This window comes from Limanda limanda, chromosome 20 (genome assembly GCF_963576545.1).
Source record: "Limanda limanda chromosome 20, fLimLim1.1, whole genome shotgun sequence".
Lineage (NCBI taxonomy): Eukaryota > Metazoa > Chordata > Actinopteri > Pleuronectiformes > Pleuronectidae > Limanda > Limanda limanda.
In genome coordinates this window covers 1,448,922-1,456,421 of record NC_083655.1, presented here as the reverse complement: position 1 = coordinate 1,456,421, position 7,500 = coordinate 1,448,922, and the positions used below count along the sequence as shown (strand labels likewise).

At 46.2% G+C, this 7,500-nt stretch overlaps 1 protein-coding gene across 3 annotated transcripts in view; it reads right to left on the bottom strand.

The window, feature by feature from the left end:
- Window positions 1-7,500, bottom strand: part of nebl (nebulette) — a 49,994-nt gene that overhangs the window by 39,363 nt on the left and 3,131 nt on the right. The window lies entirely within an intron of this gene.

Sequence of the window (7,500 nt, the reverse complement as noted above, 5' to 3'; positions counted from 1 at the left end):
CTTGAATTGTTGACTTTACATTCACGAACGATCTTCTGTGAATTTTGAGAGAAACGTTCGGTCCACTGGAACAACAACAAGCTGCAGACGGACACATGTTAGTGTCACTGAGGTCACGACCCACCAGGTCGATGACCTCAGCAGAGACAATGATCCGTTCACTACAACATGTCAAAGCACCGTCCAGCTGTAAGAACCTCACTTGACCTTCTGAGCTCGTGATGATGACCTTCAAACACACCCGAGGTTGTGCGTCTGTAGAAAGAGCATCAGGGAGTGTGGATCAAAGCTTTTGTGTGCGAGACAATGGAGCTGAGAGAGGACGTCAGGACCTGAGAGGACAGGAACACGCTCCAGCTCCAGAGCCTTGAACAGGGTTCTGTTTGAACCAGGGTTTCATTCTTCTTCAGGAAGGTCAGAACACGTCAGAGTCCCAGTTCACCCTGTGGACCTCCACCCTCCATCCTCCACCCTCCCTTCCCAGAGTGTTGTCTGTAACGTCTGGATTATATTTTGATGACAACACGATTTGTCCCTGAAGGTCAGGACCAGCCTGAAGATGAAGATGAAGATGAAGAACCTGCTCATACAGCAGCGGTTCCCTCAGCCTCAGCAGATCAGGCCTCAAACCACAAGTCACTGAGTTATGAGACGTCACACTTTTGTCCATGATGATATTTGGTGTCTGATATGTTAAATTCCAGCTTCAAATTTAAGTTTTTCTTTTTTTAAATATCCATTCTGGGAGTGTGTGTGTGTGTGTGTGTGTGTGTGTGTGTGTGTGTGTGTGTGTGTGTGTGTCATCATGTTCAGCTGCACACTTTGACCACTCCACTCCACTGAACTGTCCTTCACTCTCCTCATCCTCCCACTCCTCTTCTTTCTTCCTCCCACTCTCATTCTCTCGCTCTTACTCCTCTCCCACACACACTGCATCTCTCTCCCTCTCTCTCTCCCTCTCTCTCTCTCTCTCCACTCGTGCAGACAGTATATAAAGGGAAGCTCTGTTCCTGCATCAGTTCCCACGCAGGATCAACTCCTACAAAAAATCCGCAGGTGAATGTGTGTCTCTTCGATCTCAGCAGCGATGAACACGAGCTCTTCACTAACGAAGCAGATGCGTTTCTCTCCAGCATCTTTTTCCAGTTTCCACCGAAGCTCAGTTCAGAAGGTTTCCAACGACAGTAAATCTATTTAGAGTCTGAACCTAGATAGTATTTTGTGACTGTGTTTAGTGTCTTGAAGCCACGAGATGCTTCTGAAGAAAGCTTCTTCCTCTTCTCTGATCCAAACAACATCCTTCCAACCTGTTCCATGGAAGGTTTTTAACGTTATCCCACTAAACAACAACACTGGAATGACTACCCAACCATGTTCTACCATCACCGTTACTTTCTCTTTGTTCCTCTGAGCGTTCCCCCCCCCCCCCCCCCCCGGCGTCTCTCTGGGACACAGAACCACTTCCTGTCGAGGTTCAGCTGGTTTATCAGAGACCAGGACACAAGAGAACAGACGACTGAGGACACTTCTGGCATTTTGTCTTCAAGCAACAGCCTCTTGTTTCAGTTCAGCTCTGCTTCGTTTAGTATTGCACACACACACACACACACACACACACACACAGACACACACACACACACACACACACACACACACACACACACACACACACACACAGACAGCATAAACTAATTTCGGTCTGAAGTTTCACTTCACCTGCTCCCGTCACTACAGGCAACCGTAGATGCTTTGTTCGCTTGGTGCAACCCGATCCTGTGAGACAAAGACCGGCTCTGTGTGATATTACACACACAGACAAACACACAAACACACACACACACACACACACAGCTAGCCAAGGTAACTCTGTGCTGGCTCGACAAGCAGCTCGGGACAATAACTCAGTTTGTGTGGAGCCAGTTGACGTCCAGGCGCCTGCAGGAGACAAACTGGCTTCTTTACAAGATCTGGATGTTTATTGGTCGAGGACAAAGCCGAAGAGACGAGTGGACTGAGGTCACGTGAGGGGACGAAGCTGCACCAACGTCTTCATCGCTTCACTTCCCTAAAGGTGGAGGAAGAGAAACCAGCAGCTCGAAGAAACTGAGACGTCCTGACATTCGAATAACGCTGCATCCTGCTCTTCCCAGAATGCAACTGTCCCCAGGCCGAGGGGAAGTGACCCTGATGACATCACACGTGTCCTCCAACATCTCCTGGATGAGTCTCTCTGGTCTCTGATGAGACACCTTTCAACTTCAAGTGCAAAGAGCTGAGTCAGAGAGGGACGCAGACGGGACCTGACGTAGAAATACTGAGTGTCGAGAAACACACACACGCACAGACACACACAGACACACACACACACACACAGACACACACTTCCCAGGATTAAAAACTAATTACACCCACTCCTTAACAAACTGTTTCATACCTCCCTTGTCTAAGATATGGGATAAAATTAACCTCAGCCAAAATAACAGGAAGACACACACCGACACACACACACACACACACAAACACACACACACACACACACACACACACACATACACACATACGCCCTTAAACTGCTTCCAATAATACCTTTGACACATCCTGCCTTTCAGTTAGTTACACAGGATTTACAATAACTGTGTGTGTGTGTGTGTGTGTGTGTGTGTGTGTGTGTGTGTGTGTGTGTGTGTGTGTGTGTGTGTGTGTGTGTGTGTGTGTGTGTGTGTGTGTGTGTGTGTGTGTGTGCAGCTCAGCGGGTGTGTTGTGGATACAGATTTAGACTTGCCATTGTCTATAATGTTGTTGTGGCATTCAGACACACAAACTCTGCAGTGTGTTCCAGTGTGTGTGTGTGTGTGTGTGTGTGTGTGTGTGTGTGTGTGTGTACTTGAGTTTCAGTTCATTCTGAATTCTTGATCAGAATAAACCAGGGCTCCTGTATAATCTTAAATGACAGATATGATGAATCAAAGTCAAACTGAGAGAATGCGACTCCTGAAATCAAGATAGGATTTGTGTGTGTGTGTGTGTGTGTGTGTGTGTGTGTGTATGTGTGTGTTCTCACTGGTCAGTCTGGCCGCTCTCCATCCTCCTGCTTAGGTGTTGATGGAGACTCAGTGTGGGCTCAGGACAGACTTGGCTCCTCCTCCGCCTGCTGTCACAGCAGCTCTGCAGTATTTTGTGTTTGTTGATGAATAAGATAGAAAACAACACCTGGTTCAGAAAGTGTGATAATCTGCTTTCTGACCTGCACTGAACTCTGGGTAATACACACGGGAGAGTGTGAGAACACAAGTCCGCTTCTCCTGCCAGAATCCTGGATTACATCTCGAGTGGTTGGTTGGTTTTTCGGGTTAGTTTGTGTTTTGGTTGGTTTGTGTTTTGGTTGTTTTTGTGTTTTGGTTGTTTTGTGTTTTGGTTGTTTTGTGTTTTAGTTGGTTTGTGTTTTAGTTGGTTTGTGTTTTGGTTGGTTTGTGTTTTGGTTTGTTGGTTTGTTCTCACTGCGGCTGACTGGTTGACAAATCAGTTGGTTGGTTTTATGCAGAATCTATCGACCAGATTCCCATGAACCTTGCTGGACTGATGGTTTGACGATGGGACAAGAAAGAATTTGTTCAAATGATTCCTGACAAAAACAAAACCCACAAAATCCAAATACAATCTGAATCTTGTAAATGAACATGTGGTTTCATGACTATTGGTCCTTAGTGGAGATTTGTCAACAACACAACCTGTTCCAAGCTTCCTGACCCAGGTTCCACAACACGACAATACCAAGACACAAATTGATAATTCATTCATTCCCTGGTTTGGATATTACACCACTGCCTCGTCATCACTGGTTGATGATATCTGATGTTGTCGAAGGAGGAGGAACCGAAACAAGACAGAGATCAGTAACTGAGAGAAGAGACTTGTTGCTTTGAGACACAAATTTTAAACTTAACACTAAAACCATCGTCTCTGCGATGATTCAATCGGGGACAAGAGTCTCACTCAGCAAACTGCAGGTTTATACAGGAGTTAACAGAGGAGGACGTCTTTATTAAGGTAAAGGACACGAGACTGTGGCGTCCTGGACAGTTCATCTGACAGAGAAGAGAGAGAGGAGGAGAAGTATGGAAGCAGAGAGAGGAGAAAGAGAAGAAAGAGAAGGGAAGTTGGGTGAGAACAGAGAAGAGAAGGAGAGAGAGCAGAGAGCTGTTTATAGAGACACTAACACCACCTCTCTGTCTCCAGTGACCTCTCCCTTCACCGGGCTTCATCTTTCTCTTCACTCGTTCATGCGTGAAGCTCTGTCGTCCTTCAATAGAGACACTTCTCCAGCCAACCTCACCCCCCCCCCCTCCACCCTCCACAGTCTGTGTTAAACTCAGTTTCAGCCTGGGTCCTTCTCCGTCCTGTCTCCGTCCTTTCAGCAGAGCTCCCACCGTGAAAGATTAGACAGAGAGTTACGTAAGTTTCCTGTCGTTCTGCAGCTTCCTCTCTCAAGTCCCCCCCCCCACACACACACACACTCTCCATCTTTGTTTCTAACAGACAGACTCCTCTCCTCTCTTCTGTCCTCTGTCTCTTCCCTGGAGGACAAGGGTTTCATCGGGTTACAGCAGCAAGTTCTCAGGCTGAGAAATCTGAGGTTTTCTTTAGAAAACGGCTGCTTGTTCGGTCCGTTTCACCTCGTTTGTTTGATCAGCTCCTGGTTGGTTGGTTTGTTTTCATCCTGATTGGTCGGTTGGTTCTGACCCTGGTTGGTTGGTTGGTTCTGACCCTGGTTGGTCGGTTGGTTCTGACCCTGGTTGGTTGGTTGGTTGGTTGGTTTGTTTTCATCCTGATTGGTCGGTTGGTTCTGACCCTGGTTGGTTGGTTGGTTGGTTGGTTGGTTCTGATCCTGGTTGGTTGGTTGGTTCTGACCCTGGTTGGTTGGTTGGTTGGTTGGTTGGTTGGTTGGTTGGTTGGTTGGTTGGTTCTGATCCTGGTTGGTCGGTTGGTTCTGACCCTGGTTGGTTGGTTGGTTCTGACCCTGGTTGGTTGGTTGGTTGGTTGGGTGGTTTTCATCCTGATTGGTCGGTTGGTTCTGACCCTGATTGGTCGGTTGGTTCTGACCCTGATTGGTCCGTTGGTTCTGACCCTGGTTGGTCGGTTGGTTCTGACCCTGGTTGGTTGGTTGGTTGGTTGGTTTCATCCTGATTGGTTGGTTGGTTTTGCTCTGATCCTGGTTGGTTGGTTGGTTGGTTGGTTGGTTGGTTGGTTGGTTTCATCCTGATTGGTAGGTTGGTTCTGACCCTGGTTGGTTGGATTATAGACAAACTAATGAACAGATTGAGGTTTGCGAGATAAATCATCTTTGGACATTTGGGCCACTCCAAATTAAAATCTGGATCAAGAGGATTTAGACGTGTCCATGAAGGGGACGGCTCCGGGGATATGGGGGTCTCCAAGCGGACCACTAACATGAAGCTTTCTACCAAATGTAAAGAAATGAACGAGTCAGAGTCTCAGACGGACGGACGCTCAGACAACCCACAAACACAAAGAAGCACAAACCAGAGACCAACACAGTGATCTTCACCATCACAAACCGATCACTACACTATCACTACAGTTCAGCCTCCTCCTGATGATCAGTGGAGGGTTCAACCCGACCTGCACATCGTGAGAAAGAGCTTCTGTCCTCCTCGTCCTCGTGTCCTGATCCGTGGAACCTGTGACTTCACTATCAAAAAACAAATATCTGTTTATCTGTTGTTCTGATGATCCAACCAGGAGATTCCCATGCTCTGATCCTACAGCTGGTGCAGGATCTGTTTCCCATCCTGCTTCTCCACTACCTCTGTGAAGCGATGAAGAGCCCCCCCCCCTGCTGCTGCTCTCACTGAGGAGCACAAAGACTGGAGTAATCTGGGTTATGTGGGCAGCAGCGTTACATAACAAGTCTTCATCACAGCGATCTGAGCGGCTAATGGCTGCTAGCGTGCTAACGTGCACATGACATGTAAACATCATATCAACGTGTTCATTCACTCACAGACGGAATCAGTCACCTCTTTATATCTATCTATATCTTTGTATCTTCTTAGTAGCAGACTGGATTATTTCTAATGATCATAAATCATAACTTCATCACACAAACACATCTGGTCCGACTCGACTCTGAGATGGATTCAGTCGATATTCTGATTTCACTGGATATGAAATTGGTGATTTCAAAGTATTTTTCTTTCATCTTGTGATTTCTTCTCTAACTTGTAACTTACTAATCAATGTTTTTGACGGGTTTGAACCACACAGAGGTTATGTTTTCACCCCTGTACGTCTGTCCGTCTGTTTGTCTGTTTGCTTTAAAGATGGATTAGCATCAAACTCAGAGGAAGGACGCTCAGGAAAGAGCCCACGTTCTGAAATGGATCTAGTTTTTTTATATCGATTTCTTTAATAATGTGCGACAGGACAGTTTACAATCTTGTAATTGATTTCTCAAAGAATAATTCATGGGTTTTGATTTCCCTGACCCGAAAATGTGCAGCCCCTTCAGGTCACGCTGCTGATCAACCATCGGTCCAATCAGACGTGTTGACTGTCTGACACAACGCAGCACAACACAAATTGTGTTTCAGCCAAACTCACGTCACAGATTTACATTTATCAAACAGGAAAATTAATACACTTCATCTCAAATAAAACACATGAGATGAGGTCTCTCACACAGCTCCAATGTCAAAAGACTCAGAGGGAAGTCATACACTTCAGATTACAGCTCATGAGCTGCCATACGATTCTATACGTGTGTGTGTGTGTGTGTTTGTATGTGTGTGTATCTTTGTGTGTGTGTCTCTCTCTGCCTTAACACAACGCTGCGTCCTGAGAGGAGACACTGAGCTTCACATCACCACAGGTTTGTACCTTGTTTAACTCTTTCCCTGGTTGTGTTCATGTTATAAAGTCAACAAGCGTCTTGTGCTCCAGTGCCTCAGTGCTCATGTGCCTCTTTAATCCTCCACCCCCCCGAGCAGCAGATATGACTTTAAGAAGCACGGGACCTTTACAAATTCCTTAGGTTAAGTTTAAAATCAAGCCTGAGGGTAACAAACTGAAGCTATTTTAATTGTGTGGACTGGTATTATTATTATATATATACACTGAATCATATTTCATGTCTTTTCTGATCCTCAAGAGCCAAACGTCAAGTCAAGTCAAACCTTTCCCAGCTCGTCAGTTCTGCTGCTTATATTTTATATCCACAACATAAAAGTGACAAACATTTTCCAACGTGAACTATGAGTCCAGAAAAGTGCGTCCTAACATGTTCGTGGAGTTTTGCTTTCACTTATGAAGACCACACAGCAACAGGTGTGTGGAATCTCCTCGTGTTTCCAAGTGGACGTCTTCGTCTTCTCCGTGTCCGGCTCCTCTTCTTCATCCTGAGATCTTTGTGTTCTTCAGGTTTCACGTCACGTGTTAGAAACCTCGTCCACACGTCCAGACGTCCACTCGCTCACTGGGAAG